General features: G+C 37.3%; 1 long non-coding RNA gene across 5 annotated transcripts in view; it reads right to left on the reverse strand.

Moving 5' to 3' along the window:
- LOC107498156 overlaps positions 1-20,305 on the reverse strand; it is a 207,878-nt gene that overhangs the window by 25,244 nt on the left and 162,329 nt on the right. For 4 of the 5 annotated variants that reach the window (XR_001593960.2, XR_001593956.2, XR_001593958.2 and 1 more), the window contains 3 exons: positions 15,755-15,852; positions 7,939-8,071; positions 2,900-3,024 (listed from right to left, as the gene is read on the reverse strand). This is a non-coding gene — a long non-coding RNA (uncharacterized LOC107498156). The remainder of the gene's footprint in view (positions 1-2,899; positions 3,025-7,938; positions 8,072-15,754; positions 15,853-20,305) is intronic. The other variant, XR_001593959.2, reaches the window with a different exon arrangement.

The raw sequence follows: 20,305 nt of genomic DNA on the forward strand, positions 1-20,305 counted from the left end.
CACATCCACTACTAGACTTGAAAACTGGGAGATGTAAACCATTGATTTAAATAAACATTAAAGTGTAATTAATTGATACTATATTGTCATTCTTAATGTGAGTTTATAGAATGGTGATTGGAAAAGCATAAAGCCTAAAGTGACAGGCAATGATCAAAGCTAAAAAATAGAAAATATAATGTGCTCTTTTTTGTATTTTACATAAAGTGAAATGCATGGATTTTAATCATTACAATTTGCTGTTTTCATGAACGCGGACATTTGTATGGCCCACACTCCTGTCAAGACCCAGAACATTTCCATCACTCCAATTTCCTCCAGCCCTTTCCAGTCAAGCTCCACTATTTTCTTGGCCAAAGACAATCATCATTCTGATTTCTTTCACCATAGATTAGTATTGCCTGTGTTATTAAAGTTTATATAATGGAAATAGTCTGTGTGCACTATTGTTTCAGGCATATTTCACCAGCACAATGTATCCATATGTTATAAAAACAGTAGTTGCAGTATCACATTACCTGATATCAAACTATATTACAAGGCTACAGTAATCAAAACAGCATGGTACTGGCATAAAAACAGAATAGAATAGAGAGCCCAGAAATAAATCCACGCCTATACGCTCACTTAATATATGACAAAGGCAAGAATATACAATGGGGTAAAGACAGTCTCTTCAATAAATGGCGTTGGGAAAATTGGATAGATAGATGCAAAAGGAAGGAAGGAAGGAAGGAAGGAAGGAAGGAAGGAAGGAAGGAAGGAAGGAAGGGGGTAGGGAGGGAGGGAGGGAGGGAAGTTTCTCGTTCTTTTCTTTCTTTATTCTTCGTGTTCTTCTGTGCGTGCTTCTCCTTCCTTCTTCCCCCCCTCTCCCTCCCCCCTCCCTCCCTCCCTCCCTCCCCCCTCCCGCCCTCCCTCCCTCCCCCCTCCCCCCCCTCCCCTCCCTCCCTCCCTCCCTCCCTCCCCCCCTCCCTCCCCTCCCTCCCTCCCTCCCTCCCTCCCTCCCCCTCCCGCATCCCTCCCTAAAAACACGACAAACAAAAAGAAACTGGACCACCTTCATATACTGTATACAAGAATAGACTCAAAATGGATTAAAGACTTAAATATAAGGCCCGAAACCATAAAACCTCTAGAAAAAAAAAAATAAGCAGTAAACTCTCTGATATTACTAACAGTAATTTCTTTTCAGATATATCTCCCTGGGCAAGGGAAACAAAAGAAAAAAATAAACAAATAGGACTACATCAAACTAAAAAGTTTTTGTACAGCAAAGAAAACAAAAAGACAACCAACTGATTGGGAGAAGATATTCACTAATGATACATCTGATAAGAGGTTAATATCCAGAATATATAAAGAACTCATACAACTCAATGACAAAAAACAAACAATCCAATTAAAAAATGAGCAGAAGACCTGAACAGATTATTTTCCAAAGAGGAAATGCAGATGCCCAAGAGACATGAAAAATTGCTCAAGGTCGCTAATCATTAGAGAAATGCAAAATAAAACCACAATGAGATATCACCTCACACTTGTCAGAATGACTATTATCGATAAATCAAAACAACAAATCCTGGTGAGGATGCAGAGAAAAGGGAACCCTCATAAATTGTTGGTGGGATCGCAAACTGGTACAGCCACCATGGAAAACAGTATGGAGATTTCTCAAAAAATTAAAAATGGATATACTTTTTGACCCGGCAAGAACACCTCTGGGTATTTATTTAAAGAAAACCAAAATAATAATTCATAAAGATCTATGCACCCCAATATTCATGGCAGCACAATTTACAAGATATGGAAGCAAACTAAATGTCCATCAACAGATGATTGGATAAAGAAATTATGGTTCATATATACAATAGAATATTACTCAACTATCAAAAAAATGAAATCCTACTATTTGTAATGACATGGATAGACCTAGAGGCTATAATGCTGAGTGAAATAAGTCAGACAGGGAAAGATATATACTATATGATTTCACTTTTACATAGAATCTAAGGAACAAAAAAAAAAAAATACAATCAAAAACTGACTCAAAAATATAGAGGACAATTTGGTGATGGATGGAGGGAATGGGGGGTTGGTGGGCTGGGAGAATGGGGTGAAGGTTTAAAGAAGTACAAATTAGTAGTTGACAGATGGTCACAGGGATGGGGAGCACAGCATAGAGAATGGAGTTAGCATTAATATATTGGCTAAGAGGAAAACTAGAGGAGAGAAAGAGCAATTAGGGGGATCGTTTTATAAACTATATAAAATCTACCTAATGTACTGTATACTTGAAACTAATTTAAAAAAAAATACTAGTTCCTTCCTTTTTATTTCTGAGTAGTATTCCATTGAATAAATATACCATAATCTGTTTATATAGGCTCTGTTGATGAACATTTGGGTTGTCTGCATTTTCCGGCTATTATAAAAAGAGCTATAGCACACATTATCATTCAAGTTTTTTTTGTGGATTATGTGTTAATTTCCATTAGGTAAATAACAAGGAGTGAATTTCTAAGCTATAAGGTAAATGTGGATTTTAACATTTTTAGAAGGACTTAACCAAGGAAGTAGGTGCATTTAAACTCAACCTTGAAGGATGAGGTGAAAAAAGAAATAAGGGCCACCCAGGCTGTGGGAAGAGAATGAGTATAGCAGAGGGTAGGGAAATGGCTGTGGAATATGGGAAGGTGAATAGTCAGATGTGAATCATAAGGTGCATGGAACGTTTCTTTCTGCCAAACGGCTTCTGGGAGGTTTCCAAAGTCTGTGTTATTGTTAGCAGAGTCTACGGAGTCTGAAATAATTACTGGAACTTCTGAAAGTGTTACTAAGCTTTTCAGAAAATGTCATTGTTTCTGGGAAGCCTAAGAACATAATAAAAATACAATCCTACCTCCTGTTCAAGTGTCTGTCTCCAGTCGACCTGATCTGGTAGAACAGGTATCCAGCTGCATGTTTGGGTATTGGTCCCAACACTGTCATCCATGCATCATTTCCATTGCATCTTAAGAACAGGATCTGCATTAGAACAGAACTTCAGCTGGTGGGACACAGTCTCAACCACTTTGGTAACACAAGTCAGTTCTCTGCACCCTTTTGTGCACTCAGGTCTACTCTATACCTAAGAACTGTGAGATCCCTAAGGTTGTAGGTAAGATGAGTCAACTTACTAGCTAGCAGTGTATATTGTTCAGTCTGTGTGGTCAAAGTTTAAGTTTATTAAAAAGTTTATTCTTTTTAAGTTTAAGCTTATTATTAACTTCTTTCAATAGCTTGGAATTCTTATATATTAATCTCGATGATTAAAAAAAGGAAATAGAAATAAAAGGTTGCTGAATGATTTAATATACTCTCTTCTTTGATTTTTTTCTGCCCTAACACATTACTCATAATTAAGAAATGATAGCTGAGATTTTTAACTGTACATTATTTCTCTTGATTCCAACAATTATTCACCAAGAAAATATTTCCAAACCACAAATTTCCCAAAAAGGGCTCTAAATCTCCAGAAAGATGTATAATATTTATAAAGTTAAATAAACAATACAAACAATAACACCCCCCCCACACACACACACACACACTAGGAGTCCCTCTGAAAAAGTGGATGGTCAAAAACTGACCATGCAGATAAGAGTTAGGTGCTACTTCCACCTCTTCCTTCCAACAGGATCTTTCGTGTCCACAGAAATCTATTATTGATAAAATTATTCATACACAGGGTCACACGAGCTGGACTAGGTTACACTGCAGTTAAAGGAAAAAAAATTTCAGTGGCAAATCAAAACAGAAGCTTATTTCTCATTCACACTGGAGTGCTGGTTAAAGACTAAGGTATTAGGAGCCTTGAGACCAGTGTTTCTACTGCCAGCCACGTGCCCTGAGTCAAGACTTAACTTCTCCGAATTATAAAATATCTTATAAAATAAAAATATTATGCCAGATGATCTCTAAGGCCCTTTCCAACACTAGAATTCTGTAACAAATAAAGAAAAATCACCAAATTACAAGAGCACTCGTCAAATAGGCACATGTTTACTGAACTGAGACACAATTTGGCTGCTCCAATTATTTTGTTCATCTCCATGATCAATAATGTTCCCAGTGGCCCAATCAATTATGCCACTAGCTGTGTGGATCATTAAGGTGACTAAGGCAGCCTGACAGAGTGAGTGTTCATGATCCATTCAGGCCTCTGCATTCAGCTATAGCTAAAGGGGACAACTTCCAACTGTCCCTTTTACTCGAGATCTTTTTTCTCCTGTTGTGGTCTTGATGCCCTTTTATTTTTCAAATGGAAATGAATGACAAAGCCATATAAATGAAAGAAAACTGAGAATATGGAGTCAATATTTAATGTCATCTTGAAAATCTCCTATGTGGCAGACACTGTGCTAGGTACAAGAAAAACAAACTGAATAAGATTCTGTTTCTACTCTTTTCACACTCAGTCTACTATGTAGGTCAGCAAAGAAAGAAAAATTGCACCGTCCTCAAATATCGGTGCCCTTGGTTCTCAGGTCTACAGACTTGAACTGAATTGGACGCTGGCTTTCCTGGTTCTCCAACTTACACATGGTAGATATTGTGACTTCTCAGCCTCCAAAACTATCTGAGTCAGTTTCTTTAATACATATATAGCTCCTATTGGTTTCTCTAGAGACCCCTGACTAATATGCCCTGTTAGCTTCTTCTAGACACGTCTCAAATGAGGGTCCTGTGGTTAAGCAACTTTGGGAAAAGTTACGTACCATTTTTTTCACTCCATCACAATGGACATCAACAAAAAGGTTCTATGGTGGCCTGCAGCTAAAAAACCTGTTTTATATTTACCCCAACTCTTCACAAACTTACTTTATACCAGAAAATTTTGAAATACCCACAGGACCAATGTTTTATGGAATGTATTTTGGAAGAAATTTTGCTAGAAGTAACAACTTCACTATCTACACTGCATGTTCATTTTTCTTGAAACAAATACATTGATAATTGATGCTTTAATTAGTATAACCTCTAAAACTAGTCTTTCACTTTCTCAGGAATTAGCATGCAGGTAAGTTGGATCAATGACTATTTAAAAATACAGAATTCTGAGAGAATAGAGTGGGACTGAGCTCTCCACCCCTGAACTCAGCACACCCAGGCTTTAGCCCTGCCTCTGCCACTTCCCCTGCTATGCTACCATGGACAAATCTTAGAACTTCGCTCTCAGATTTAGTGTCCTTTTTAAAATGGGGGTAATAAAGTTAACTCATAAGGGCTCCTGCAAGAATCAAGTCAGACAACACGTGTAAAACAAGTAGCAAAGTCTCTGGCACATCATAGGATGTGGATAAATACGTAATTATAATTTTCTGTCATCTTGGTCAAACACTTAAACATTTTAAACCCGCTGATTTTTAAGACTCAAGGAAATAAGCATAGGAGCCACTATGCAAATCGTTTTGTTTTGATGCCAGGCCACCATCTAGGTGATCCCTCTGATTATTGTCCTGATATTTGCCTTTAGAATTAGATGGGTCCTTTCCTGACCTTGGGCCTCCCTATCAGCAACACTTAGAATTTTCACTTTTGTCGTGAGGGCTATTCTTTTCCATAATCAGCCAAATCCTGCCAGTTTTGTGAATGATTCTCTGGGAACAAGTTAGGCCCTTTATAAAACTACATCAATGAACTCTTTCAGACCACATGAGTATTCACTAATAAAATATTCCCACAGTGCATTAAAGAGTATCTTTGTAGCTTAGGTCAGTTACTATCACATTTCATACTCATTCTCACAGAGTAGATGCTTTGTATGTTTGGAGAATATAACATTATTTTATACCATTGATAATTAGTACCTAGTTAGAAATGTCTCATTTTCTACAAATGCTTGCCCAAGTTCCTTCAAATACTGTATGTTACTTATGTTATTAAAATAAAATAAATTTAAAACAATCATCTTTTTATACAATCAAAATAGCCCATTGTCTTCTTTTTTTTACCACTAATAATACTTTCCTCCTAACTTTACCAAAACCATAAAATTCTTTAGCCCTTTAAAAAAGATTTTTCATTTACAAATTCATACACACTCTTTCAATTGGGATCAGTTCAGTCACAGTATTAAAAACAACTAATTAACTTCCTGTGCCCCTGATTATAAATAGCATCCAGTACTAATCATTATCACCCACTCTCAAATTCGCAATCTTGTTTCCTCTTCCATGACATGAAAGATTTCATTGGAAGTGCATGAGCCTTATCGTAGACTTGGAGTCATTTATCACCAAGAAGTATGGCTTCTTTAATCAACCAGCCTTAACGGGCATTGGATTTGTCACAGGAAGTAGGTATGTGCTTTCATTCCTTGACTCACCATTATCTAATTAGGCAGGAAAAAATAAACCAAGTCTTTGAAGAATAAAAATGGAACTATTTTAAATAACATTTCTCTATCTCATAGATCACATTATCTTTTTAAATGATTCTGATTGGTATATAAATATTAGGCAAAACATTTACAAATAATAATAAAAATTCATCTAAATCTATTTAAAATCATTCTTGATGATTTTACATCTATTGTCTTAAGAATAAAAAGTACAGCTTTCAAGAACTAAAATGGAGGGACAAATATAAGCCTTCAGCTAAAGCTACCCTTGGCGCAGATGGATAAATATACTTGCCACTGTCTTATTATTTATTTTTTAAATGTTAGAGCATACCACCCAGGATGATAGAACTGTTTCAGTTGCCCTTTGCTGGACAAATGCTAAATGGCTTTTTTTGCCACTTGGATGCATAATGATGGGCAAACCAGAAATCCATTTGAACAGAGAAATCCAGTCAGTGCTCTGTTAAGTAATATAGGTAAAAAAGGAATTGGAGCCAGTAGTAGGTTGACTTTCAAAAGTAAATGAATACAAGAAAGTGGAATCCAAATTTCTTAAGATCTACAGAGATTCAGAGAAATAAAAAGGTCTCATGAGCCCAGGTGAGTAAACAAAGTCCAAAGTCACAGTGACTACCAAAGACACAGGAAAGGTAAAATCAGGCCATGAAGTTCTGAGCTGGCAGGCAAGGTGACTTTGTCTAAGCCCATATTTTTGCATCAGCAGTTTCTTACCATATTGCCATGAAAATCAGGAAGATGGGTGCCTAATACACACCAAGTCCTGGGGAACAAGAGTAAATAAGACAAAGTCCTTGCTCTTCTGCAGTTTATATTTCAGTCATAAAAAACAGATATAAGGCAGGAAACAAAGAATACAATTTTAGAAAATAATATATGTTATGAAGAAAATAAAGTAAGTAACAGAGAGATGGCAGATGACTAGAATCAAGGGCACTGAATTATCAAGCAGTATTTGAACAGAAACCTCAGTAAGCGCCTTCCCCAAGGAACATCAGAATGGCAAGGCCAGAGTTCCCCAGTGGTGGTACTGAGATAATTTTAGGTGAATTTTGGATTAACTTTTAAAATATTTAAATAGTCTGTATATTTTTGTGTTACCTTTTTATGGCAAATATACTGCTTTTCTATTCAAGATAGTGATAATGAAATGTTAATACAGTTATTTAAACAAAAGAACAGGGACTTAGAACTAGTAAGCAAATAATGGTACAGTTAATATGTAGATAAGGAAAAATAATGAAAATAGTACAAGAAGAGCTGAATAACTTCATTGAATTCATTATGTTAGCTGTAATTAATATCACCAAATTCAAATCTACTAACAATGTCAGTACCCCAACTGGAACATGCTCCTCTTTCTTCAGATTAACAGAAAGAGAAAGAAAATGTTGGCACCTAGCTAGGTATAAAAGAAGGGGAGAGCAAATATTTTTTCATGGACTCTAGAAAAAAAATTCAAAACTCATTGTATCTATTTAAAATTGCATGATTCAACCCAGATCTCAATTTATTACTAAACTGTCTATTCATACCTTCACTTCCACAGCTTATCCTTGGACAATCAGGGTCTTCGCCTTATTCAAATAAACTGTGAGTTCTTTCAGTTCAGGGTCCACATCTTACGTTATTTAATATTTATTTCTATGTCCGGGCAGAGTGTTAATCCTGAATAATAGGTTAAACAAATATGAGCTACATCAGCAAATTGATTAATTAACATGATTTTATGTTGTGAACTCTGATTCAGGATAAACAGAAGTGATTTTGCAGAGCTGCAACAATATCCCTAATCACAAATCAGTGTTGCTTCTGGAAAAACACTAAGTTATATGAGTATGTCAGATGCTATCGAGAAAAAAAAAAAAAAAAAAAGGCCATGAACATTAGATGGGAGAAGACTTACAGCAATGGGATAGAAGGTAGGCAGTAGAATTAAACTCTGAAGTGAGTCTTTGAAGAAAATTTCAACCCACAATTGAATACTATAACCCAAGGTCAGGAAGTAGGATAGTTTTAGAATACTTATTATCCCGTGTTATGTTGTGATGGGGTGTCATGTCAAAGCAAGCCAATTGGCAGCTAACAGATCTCCAACCACCAAGATGACAATCAAGTAGTGGACATCCAGTCCTGTGAGGGGGCAGGGGGTGTGCGACAGAAGAAAGCAAGTGCAATTTGAAATGGATACTAGTACTACTACATTTTCCACTAGCAATCTTAACTACAGACCTTTAGTGAGTGCCACACTATGTACCAAGTATCTGTCTAAGGTCTTTATATTATTTAATTTAAAACTGACAACAATCTTGTAAGACTAGTGCTATTATCCTAATTTGACTATTTAAAAAACACCAAAAAATTAAATACGTTTCCTAAGATCAAGCAGCTAAGAAGAAGAGACAGGATTTAAACCCCGGCCCTCTGGTGCAGATCCACTACACTAACCAGTATCTGTCATAGGTAATTTATATAGACTGTAACTCATGCACAGAGATTCACTTACTAGAACTTGGGACACAGTGCAGGCCAAGTCTTGGGAACGAGACAAAAATATACATGTCAGAGCAAGAGCCTTAGTCTAGTCATGGGCTACCATTAAAGACAACTTAACTTAATGCTGGATCTTAGCATACTGGGCTAGACATCCAAAAGTTTATCCTGACCCAAGTTAGGAACTGGTCCTAGAGACTTAGATAAGGCTAATTAGGCGTTGATGATGGTTAGGCTACAATGACTGAGAACCATACAGGTCTTACATCAAAGAGGTAATAAAATGCTTTGCCCGAAAAGTCTCTTCTTTAGAGACTACCAATTAGTGCTGCAACTTTCAGTGACAGAGACAGAATACAAACTTAAAACATTCAGCCAGCATTATGATTAAAAGCAAACCAGAAGATTTTTCATCAAAAAGAAGACAAAAATAATTATAATCATCATCCTTAATTATCATTGTTTTGGAAGTCTTAGCTGAAGCAATTAGGCAAGAAAACAAAATAACAACAAAAACAAGAGATATGCATATAAGAAAGGAGAAGGAAAATTCATCATGTTAACAAACTATGTTATATGCTAGATTTGAGTGAAGGCTTGAGTCACCTAAGGCTACCTAGTCTCAATATTTCACCTATGGCTCTGACCCCACATTTTCAGGGTCTGAGATGGTTCCTAATTGATTTATACTAAAGTAGTCATGCATGTCCTGTGGTAGCTAAGAATGACCCTGGTCTTCACCCAACCTAAATTTAAAAAAAAAAAAAAAAAAAAAAAAGCCGTATATTCAGTCTCTAATCTAAACAAAATGTGACTAAATCTGAAAAGGCAATCTGTCATTTGAGTAGCTCATTCGACCAAACAATACTTGCTAAAAGCAATTCATTCTTTACTATACACTCAAAAAAAAAGTTTCCCTGTTTCACTATTTACTTTTAATCACAGTCTTTAATACCTAAATCTGGAAACATGGGTATCTTTATTAGTCACATTTCTAGTTAAATATTATCATATTCCTGAGTTTTAGTCTAGTAATAGTTCTAAAATTATATTGCTCAATAACAATAATGAATGTGTCTTTATTCTAAATACAGTTTAGTAATCTTAGACTGATAGCGAGCTAAATTAAGAGCTACAGTGCATTGTAAATTTGGAAGCTATTCCCAAGAAATCATACAGAACAAACCTAATCTTTCTTCCTCAGGATGGGATATTCCTTCCTCTTGACCCAGACCTTCCTTTTGCATGGATAGCAGCCAATTTCACTGCCCTGAACTGGCCTACAGAGGACTGTGGGTGGAAATGAACTGCCCTCTTTACGCAGAGCATCCTGTACGTCAAACTATTGTACTCCACAGTGTTTGTGTATGTATGTGTGTATCTGTCTTTCGGGTGGGACTTGGTGCATTGCCTGAGTTGAGAGAAAGCTTCTTTCATCCAACTACCTGCAGGTTACCAGCTGGAATAGCAGACAAAAGCAAAACATTGAACTTACGTCAGATCAAGAAAAGGGAAGAAAATGCTGGCACCCAACTGGTTAAAAGAGAGAGGAAAACAAACACTTTTTCATGGACCCTGGAAAGAAAAATATATTCAAAACTCACCAAATGATTGAAATGGAAGGGTAACAGTGAATTATTTTCAAAGAAACCACATTTCTGCTTTTTATGATGTATGTATCAAGGTACATATGTTTGCAAATAGAAATCTATTCCAATGCTCCCAGGTGTGAAAAGAATGCATAAAGCAGACTCGTTGCATCTTCACAAGACAAAACTGCTGTCAACATGAGAATCTTAATCCAATGCTCCCCGCTGAACTTGGCACAGAATCGCTGCTCCATGAGATCTGGCTTCCAGCCTTATATTGAGAGAGGAAAGGGCTGAGCCTAAGAGAGATCAGGTTCTGTATTATTCCTAACATATTATTAAATTTGGAAGGTAAGCCTCCACCTCTGTGGGAAACTTCATAGAGATATTGGAGAACTCCAACATAAATTTTTATACTTAACACAGTGGCAAGAGGCTGTGGAAACATCACCAAACTTGGAGTCTAGGAATTTGAATCTGAAGTGAAGATCTGCCCTTTAGTGGCCTTGTGGCTTTGGACAAGTTATGCAATCTTCTCTTCTATATAGCTTATGAGAATTGGTCCCAGTCTACCTCAGTAGCTTTTTGAGACTTGCATAATATAGGAAGTACGCAAAAATACTGTGCAAGCATTGACACATTGTATAAACACAAAATGCACATATCATTATTACTATTATAATTTACTATTATTATTCTTAATTCACTAACTCTTAAATTCCTTTTCCTACATCACCCATAATAATATGTAGGAGTTTACAGTGGACATTCCATTAGTATTTGTTTATGGACTAATATAAAAGTAATTGGGAGGTACGTAGCTTCTAGTCCTAGAGCTAAATGTGTGAACATGGCCACATAATGGAAATCTATACAATCAGGAGGCTGAATTAGATGCCCTCTGGAGTATCTTCCAGTTAAAATATTCTGTTTTCTATCTACCACCACCAACACTGTGAAATTTGCCTTTGTTGACACTGTCGTTTTGCTTCTTCCCTCATGCCCCTCTGTATTTTGTCCTGGAACCATGTTTCTTTTTTATTTTCCACCCCAGTGTCTAACACAAGGCCTAGATATTAACTAAAGATATATTTAGTTCAAGATGTATGAATCAAAACAATATTATAACTATTAGATTCCCTTCAGCAATGAGAATCCTTCCCTTAGGTAGGGTTCTTGGAGCATACAGGGATAGGTCCAGAGATTTTGGAAGTAGTTAAAATGTTGGAGGACAATATTAAACATTTTATATAAATGTGCTTAATGCTTTACGCCTTCCTAATATTATCACATAATTGGAAGAACATGGGGTTCCATTCTGGCTCAGCCATTTTAGTTGCATAAATCTGAACAAGTAACATAGCTCATTCATCCAACACATCTTTATTAACTAATATGTACCATGCAGAGCTCTAGGCAATAAAGATATAATAATAGACACAAACAGATACTGTTCTGCTCTCAGGAAGCATATAGTCTAAAGGCATTACAGTATTTAATCGAAGAATCATTCAAATAGGCATAAGTTTATAACTGTGATGACGCTACAAAAAAGAGAAGCATGGTGCTAAGAGAGTGAATAATATAGGAAACTGTTGTGGTCACAGAGGATCAATGAAGCCATATCTAATGATATAATGATGTGTCTGACATACAAAGAGAAACCAGGAATAATCCAGGCAAAGGGTGGTAAAAAGAGCATTTCAGTCAGAAGGAAAAGCAAGTGTGAAAATCCTGTTGCAGTTTAGTTAAATGAACTAAAAGAATGTCTGTGTGATTGGAGCGTAGACTATGGGGAACACAATGTGAACTGAGGCTAGGGAGACAGATTATGCTGGCTTTGTGGGCCATGTTAAGGACTCTGGTCTTTATGTGAAGAGCAGAAGAAAGTCACTCAAGTGCTAGAAATCGGCAGTAGCATAATCATATTTACATTTTGAAGAGATCCTTTGTCTGCTGTGTAAAAATAAATTCAAGAAGGTCAAGAGTGTGCTACTAGAGACGAGCTAAGATGGTAGCTCAGACAAATACTGTGACGGCAGAGGCGCAGGCCTGTATGCCGCACAATGCAGAGAACCTCTGCACAATTCGGGATGAGTGGAATCCTAGGCACCTTTGAGATCCAAAGTGAGATGTCGAGTAGGCAATCGGACATAAAAGTCTACAGCTAAGATAAAAGGCTGAGCTTATAATAAAAATTTGAGCTCGAGCTTACGAATGAACTGTGAGACCTGGCCAGGAATGAGGTTACCTAATGCGACAATGGAGAAGAACAAACACTCCCAGAACCCTTGTTCCTTCAGCTGTAAGATAGGAATTGTAGCAGCCATTTCACAGAATTTTTATAGCCGGGATGTAGTAGGCCATCAATTAGAATTCAGATTACATTATTATTATAATTATTATAGTATTAAGAAAAAAATAGCCAGTAACAAAGCAATTTATGGTATGAACCAATTCTTTTATCTTTAAAAAGTATTTGAAGTCATAAACAAACAGACTGGGGATTTACTTTCCATTTACTAATGATCATTGTCAGGTTATCAGATTAAAGAGAGTGATATAAATTTCTTTTTGAATGACTCAATGCATATATCAATGATTTCTAAGTTGTCTGCAATGAACATGCATTCTTTCTATGGTAAAAAAAAAAATAGTGTTTTACTGTTTCAAATATATGAAAGTTTTTTTCCAAGGGTAGAGCCAAAGATGATGAAATGAGCCCCAACAACAGGCTGTGAGAATGGCACTTTCTAGCACGTGTGGCCGAATGGCTCTGTTTGAGGCCCGTGTGTGTTTCCAGGTCTCCGACATGGAGATGGAGAGATGAACTGCTGGGAATGGGACCAAATGATTGTTTTGGTCTAAACTGACCTGGCTGGGTTTCCATGGCACATGTGGCCTGAGAACCACCAGCCTTGCCAAACCCTTTGTCTATAATTCTCCACAAAGAATTGCCATAGCACAGAGGTCCTCAGAGTCCTGGAAAATCCATGCCCAGTTGCTACACACATGCATGGTTTCTACAGCAATGGCTAAAATCTGTTTGATTCCTCTTTTCTAACAAATAATCTGGAATCCTGTGATAAGCTACAGCATTCTAGCACCCTCACGGTGAGCATGCTGTCAGGGAATGTGGCTCTGAGTTATCAAGAATATGATATTTGTCTCCCTGCGTGGGTTTCCATGGCCTCCGGCATAAGTCAGGAAAGACTGGCCATGCTGCTGCTCTTACAGATAAACGCTGTGTGGTGTGATGGAAGAAGCTCAATTGTGGGAGTCAGGAAACCTAGGTTCTGGCCCTAACCTTACACAAATCATCTGTGTGACCCTGACCATGTACCTTGACTTCTCTCTGTTTTGTTTTGTTTTTATCTGTAAAATGAAAACCATTCCCTATGAAAGATCTCAGGAAATGCATAGAACTTATAAAATATATGCATTCGAATGTTCTTAGGCAGGCTGACAATGAACACTCTACTAAAAATACTACCTCCCACATCACCTAAACCATGATCCCCAACTCACCTCCACACCACTCTCTTACATATTCCCTTCTCTACTTTCTCCACAACACATATAACTATCAGAAAGTATTGCTGTTTTTACATATCTATTTTCTATTTTCCCCACCCAGAGGAGGGACTGACCTTTTCTGACCTGTTTGCTGCTGCATCTCATGTCTAGAATATAGAGTCAGGTACACAGTGGTGCTCTAAAATGCTGAATGGATTTGAATGCCAACATGTCCTTTTTGGTGATACAGGACTTGCAAATTTCCCAGAATAAAGAGTATGAAGAATTTTGACTAGAGTGTCAGCATAAGGGCATAAGATGGACATTGTCCCACCCTACTCCTTGGAACATTAAGCCTGGACACATTAAGAGAAGAGATGCAGTATGTAGAATGATATAGAAATCAGAAGATCTTGTCCTGGCTCGCCTACTTACTAAACTTACTAAAATCTCGGTAAATCTCAACATCTACATTTATAAAATAGAAATCACAATAGTACTTACTTCACAGAATTAGAGTAAGGCTTAAATAATTGTAAATGGGGACAGGGGTGGTGGAGGAGGTGTCTAAATAAAAAAGCATTATCCAAACGTGAGGTATTGTTCTACACAGAACCTAGGACACCTACATTGTCAAAATTAGATGATGCTGACATAAAAACACACATGAGCATTGACTTGTAGATCCATGAACGGGACCAAAACTAAATAGGCTGCATTGTATTCTAACCCTGAAGAAACTAAGATTTTGCAAGTTTTATTGATATTGCCAAGAAGCCTCCCCTCTGGGTTTTTGGGGTTTTTTTTATTTTTGAGTTTTGAGTACTTAATAGAATGTTTTCAAAATATTCTTTACAAATGAGCTGGGAGACCTTGTTTTCTTCCATAAATTTGCAAACATTCTTCATGAGTGTCTGAACTTGGCAAATAATCAATTTAATATCAAATTATTGGTATTTTATTTGCATAATAAAAAATATAATGAAAGATGGTTGTATACAATATTGTGTTTCCTGAACACAGATCCTGATCTCATGAATGGTACTTTACAGAACTATTACTGAGCCACAGTTTGCTGTGGGGTTCAGCAAAGGCCTTGTGCAAAATAACCAGCCATTGGCCATTACGTGGAAATTCCATTATAGAAGTATTTCAAAGAAAAGAGAGTTAGTTGATCTGCTATTTTGTACATATTAGAAATGTTAAACTTTGATCTTCAGGAAAAAATTAGAAAAGCAGGCATTTATGACTAGATGAAATAGTAAGTAAGATTTCCTAAGAACATGACCAATACGGGGTGTCTTAGTTTCTGGTTTTGCTTTCCCAGATCAAAGAGCTCACTAAGAGGAACTTTTTGAGAAACTCAAAAAATGACATTGTACATTTGGCCTCAAATATACATAATTGAAAGCCTTTGACTTTTAGCCTTTATTTTTTCTATATTTCTCAAGGGAGCTTCAAAGTCAGGAGATGGTGGCTTTGGCAGAGTCCTGATGGAAGAGTCAGGAGGAAGAAAATCAATTAAAAACAGGTCATTCCAACTAAAATGGCTGCTGATTTTTATGTATGGGGAGTTTTGAGTGATCGGCCCCAACTTCTTAATTACGGTAACATAATTAACATAATCATAACGTCTTTCAGCAAAAGTTTTGATCTACAGTGATTTTTTTATCCACCCACTCCCCCACCGCCACCCCCGCCATTTTCTGACAAGTATGATTATTGGTATAAAATAATCAAAGTAACTACTTACAGGATATAGTCGGATTATACTCTTTAGACCGGCTGACGGCATGCCTTGGCCAACTCCTGCCACACCACCCCTGCTGTACTGCAGATGACCCTTCCAGGCTACATGAAAGACATGCATGTTAGGGGAAGACAGATCAGAGGGAACCCATATGCCAAATGTTTCTTTGGAGACAGTAATTTAACATAATTATAAAAAAAAAAAATAGAATTTGTTTTATAAGCTGAGAACTATCAAACCAAGAAAAATCAAGAAAGTCCTGCTCCTTCTCACCTAGCTGAGTCAAAATTGTGAACTCATAATTAGACCTGTCACTGCCATTACCATTTGCTCTATTTGGATGTGATTCAGGGGCATTGAACTTGAAAGTTTTGTCAATGTTTTTAACAATCCCTACTTCTCTTCCCTGTCTGACAATGGTCTGTTTATTAGCCACGTGGGGCTTTCAGTTTTATTAGCTGCGGTTAGTCTCACAAGGGTTTTTCCTTTGCTCTGTGTCTAGGATTCCAGGGGCTGCTTCTTTCTGGGTGCTGCACAGGGCCCCTATTAGCAATCTGCGCTCCTAACCCGTCCAAGGCTTCACACAGGCTGCTTCGTGCTCTGATTCTCCCTCTCTCAGCAGCATGTGGGCTCCAAGCAGTGACAAGACAGCCTTGCTGTGCGTGGCTAACGGGTGCCACACAGACCATGCTGCTGGGCCCATGGGGCACTGAGGAGGACTCTTGCTCAGGCAGGCAGTGCCTCTGAAATCAGACAAGCTGGTGGGAACGTCCCTGGAGGGGAGGGACCAGGGCCCAGGCTGGCTATGGGAGTTCAGCCCTCACAACACAGCTTCTACCCAGATGTGCATCTCTTCCCCAAGGGCCTGCGACCTCACACTGTTAAAGCCAATCAACCACCATAGAAAATCAGAGCTCTGCTCACGAAAATGATTTCCCTGTGTCTCCTCCATAGTCGGTGACTCCCCTCCTTCCCGACCCGCTCAGGATGAAATAAGAACAGCGCCATTGAAATTTCCTACATTTAGGAACCTAGTTGTTAATCTGCCTGGATTCTGGGTACATTTTCTGACCTTCGTATATTAATCAGAACTCTTTAAATTAAAAATAAGTAGTCTCATTTTCTCTGATGGGAGTTCTTAGAATGACTTTGTGGGGAGAGGTTGGGAGGTTGAGAAACCCTACCTGACGCCCCTGGTGAGACAGGTGGTGGGATGTTATTTCCTAATAAAATGAGGAACGAGTCCCCTGATGACAAAGGAGACAAGCAATTGCCCACTTCGAGCACACACTGCAGACAGAGAAGCAAAGAAACCCATGGACATACTTGAAGCAAAAAGAAAATCAAGTCTACAACTTGCTCATAAGCAGTGACAAACTCCTATAACTAAAATGCGACCTGTGATGAAAATTAGAGACATTTTTTCTGATCCAGTTACCTTTCACTATCACGCCCTATGTCCCAAAGGCTAATTCTTAGGGGACCTAAAGACAACTATATTTATTTTCCTTTAAATTATGCTGCAACTAATTACAAAGGCCACAAAGTAACAGAAAAATATTCACAAAGTCAAATTATGTGAAAAAAAAGAAATACAGAATCTGGCCATAACATGATTACAAGTATGTAAAATCATGTCAGTGATTTGTTTATATTACTGTTTTTGCTATAAAACAATGTCATGATTGTTTCCTTTCACGATGCTTTAATTTTGCTTGTTGGTCCTGTTAATGTTTTTTAAGTGTTAGCATGTTTATTTCTTAGTGTTAAGAACACATTGGTCTATTGGCCTCAGATCAGCTCCATTCCACTGGTGGGTCAAAACTACATAAAAGGACAGTGTAGGAGCCAATCCTCATGATGCGAGACTCCAATCACACGTTGCTGTGTCTAATGAAATCTCACAGCGGATGTGGGGACTTGTCCTCGGGCACACTGGGAAATGGCCATGGCAAAAGAGCACAGATTCCTCCAGGCCCCTACTTACTATTGCAAGTCTCTAATCCCAGAGAAGCCAGGCTCAGGGAGGGAAACAAAGTCTTTCCCAGCTTCCGGCAGCTGCACTCACAAGCTCACCTGGCTGCCAGAACAGTATCAAGATTGTAATGAAGGAAATAATCCCTACACACATCAGGAGCTTGATAAAAACGGGCCAGTTGATTAACTGCTCAACTACTAAAAGGATGGGGGTCGTCCATGCCCTTGGGTGGGGCAAGTAGGACAGTTGTCCTGTACCCTGCTCTTGTTGGGGGCTCCACAGTGCTCTGTATCACGTATTTTATTTTAAATGGGTAAGATATTTACAGACTCCTCCTATATAATAGAGTAGGCCTCAGTTGTACAGACCCATTCTGAGTAGAACTGACTTTATATACTCTGAAGGGATCAAAATTTTGCCATCCTGAAGCTGCCTTTTGTGATAATGATTTCAAGCTGCTAATTAAAAAAAAAAAAAAATCAGAAAGAAGCATTGAGCCTCCCCCATTTTCCTGCCCAAGAGATTCTGACTGAAAAATCTACTTCAGGAAGGCAATTTTAGGATGTTCACCTTAGCCTAAATAGCCTAATTTGAATTAAGTATGATAAACAGGAGGGCTCTGATTAACTAGATACCTCCCCAGCACCCCTCTCATGATGTCCCATTGTTTCTGAGTTGCCTAGCAAAAATTTGCCTGCTTTGTGTGTTCTGCTCTTCCTTAACCACCTGTAAATTGTCCATTTTCACTTCTAAAATCTAATACTCCATTCCTTCCTTTTCTCCTTTGCCCAAAATGTTATATATATATCTCCAAAGTTGCTCACTGTCTTTGGAATTTTCATGTTTATATAAATTCCTCATGTGAATGTATTTAAATTTTTAATTTCCTCTTCTTAATCTCTTGGTTAATTTGATTATTAGCTCCACTAGAAGAACTTACAAGGTGGGAGGAAAAGTATTAATATTTTTTTGCCCCCAGTACTCCAACAAATGGAAATGTAGTAAATAAATATGTATGCCTTTTAGATTTAAAACAAATCATCAAAAAGAAAAAAACTGCCAACAAAATCCGACTCAAGGAAATATAAAACTCAACTTTGCAGCCTTTTATAATATAGATTAATTGGAAGAAATGCATCTATGGGTTAATTGGCAGAGACAGCTTACAATTCCTGGCTGAGAAGCAGAGTGAGTTAGTGAGTTAGTGGTTGTATAGGTTATACCAGATTGGGTTTGTTTTAGGAAACAGTTTTCTAACATCAAATTTGTGACATTTATTCTCTGTCTTGCCTTTGAACTTCCAGAGAGTCTACCGCTTAACACTCTTGCTTTTGAGTTAAGTCAACTTCATCAGCAAATGGATATGTAAATTTCAGGTTTAGAGGGACCTTAGAGATCATTTAGATTCCCGGCTAACAGCTGAAGAAAATGAAGCTCAGGACGATTAAATGACCAGCTGCCACAAATCACGACACTTCTTGGCAAATCTGGTCCTACTACCAATCCAGTGATCTTTCATCATTTCCAGGACAGTCACATCCACGGACCAAAACTGACAAAGAAACAGACAGTAAACACTCTCTAAAAAATAGTAATAAAAATAATAAATAGTATCTAGTAGATAGTAATCGTTATTATATAAAACAACAGTACCTATTTTAAAAAGCTAAATAAGAAAATTCAGATCCTTCCTTCTGTTTTATTTGCAGTAACATTAACCAAGCCCCATCTAAGCTCCAGGAACTTGACACATGTTAATTTAATCCCTCACCAATTTCAAAGGTTTTCATTTTTAATCCAGAAAAACATGAAAAGGAAGAAAGATCCGTAATCTTACTATGCAAATAAACCCTATTGAAGTTTAAAAATTAAATAATACATTGACTTGTCTAGAAAGCTTGAACAACAAAGAAAAAATATAAATAACAGTGTAAGCCTTACTTCTCTGACACTTAACTTTCCATTCCCCTTCCCTAAACTCACATTTAACTATTTCTTAGGATTTCTATCACCCTTCTTGTTATATACATCCTAGGATGCCTATTACCCTATGTAACTTTTTTTACTTATTTACACAAAAGGAATTATAATATATACATTGTTCTACATCTTGTTTTTATTCACTCAACATTTTTTAGATATATTTCCACATAAGCACACATGTCTCTATTTTTGAAGTTGTATACTATACCATATAGTAGATGTACTGCAATTTATTTAACTGCACCTCTACTTGTAGTTCTTAGGTTGTTTCCAGTTTTTTCTATTAGGTGGGCATTATTCACTCCATTTTACAAGCAGAAAAGCTAGGACTCAAAAAGGATGAATAAGTTAATTGCCTGATATTGCAGTGCTTAAAAAGCACTAGAGGTTTAAAAAAAAAAAAAAAAAAAAAAGCACCCGAGCTAGTATCTACATCCATGTCCATATAATTTCTAACTCCTTGCTTTTTCCTTTATCCTGGATATTTACCCTAACCCAAGGAATGAGGTCTGCCAACCAGATAATAAAGGCTTTCGGTTGTCCCACTGACACCTTCCCCTAGAAATTCATTTTCTTTCTTTTCTATTTTCTAT

This window comes from Rousettus aegyptiacus, unplaced genomic scaffold, assembly GCF_014176215.1.
Source record: "Rousettus aegyptiacus isolate mRouAeg1 unplaced genomic scaffold, mRouAeg1.p scaffold_m13_p_8, whole genome shotgun sequence".
Lineage (NCBI taxonomy): Eukaryota > Metazoa > Chordata > Mammalia > Chiroptera > Pteropodidae > Rousettus > Rousettus aegyptiacus.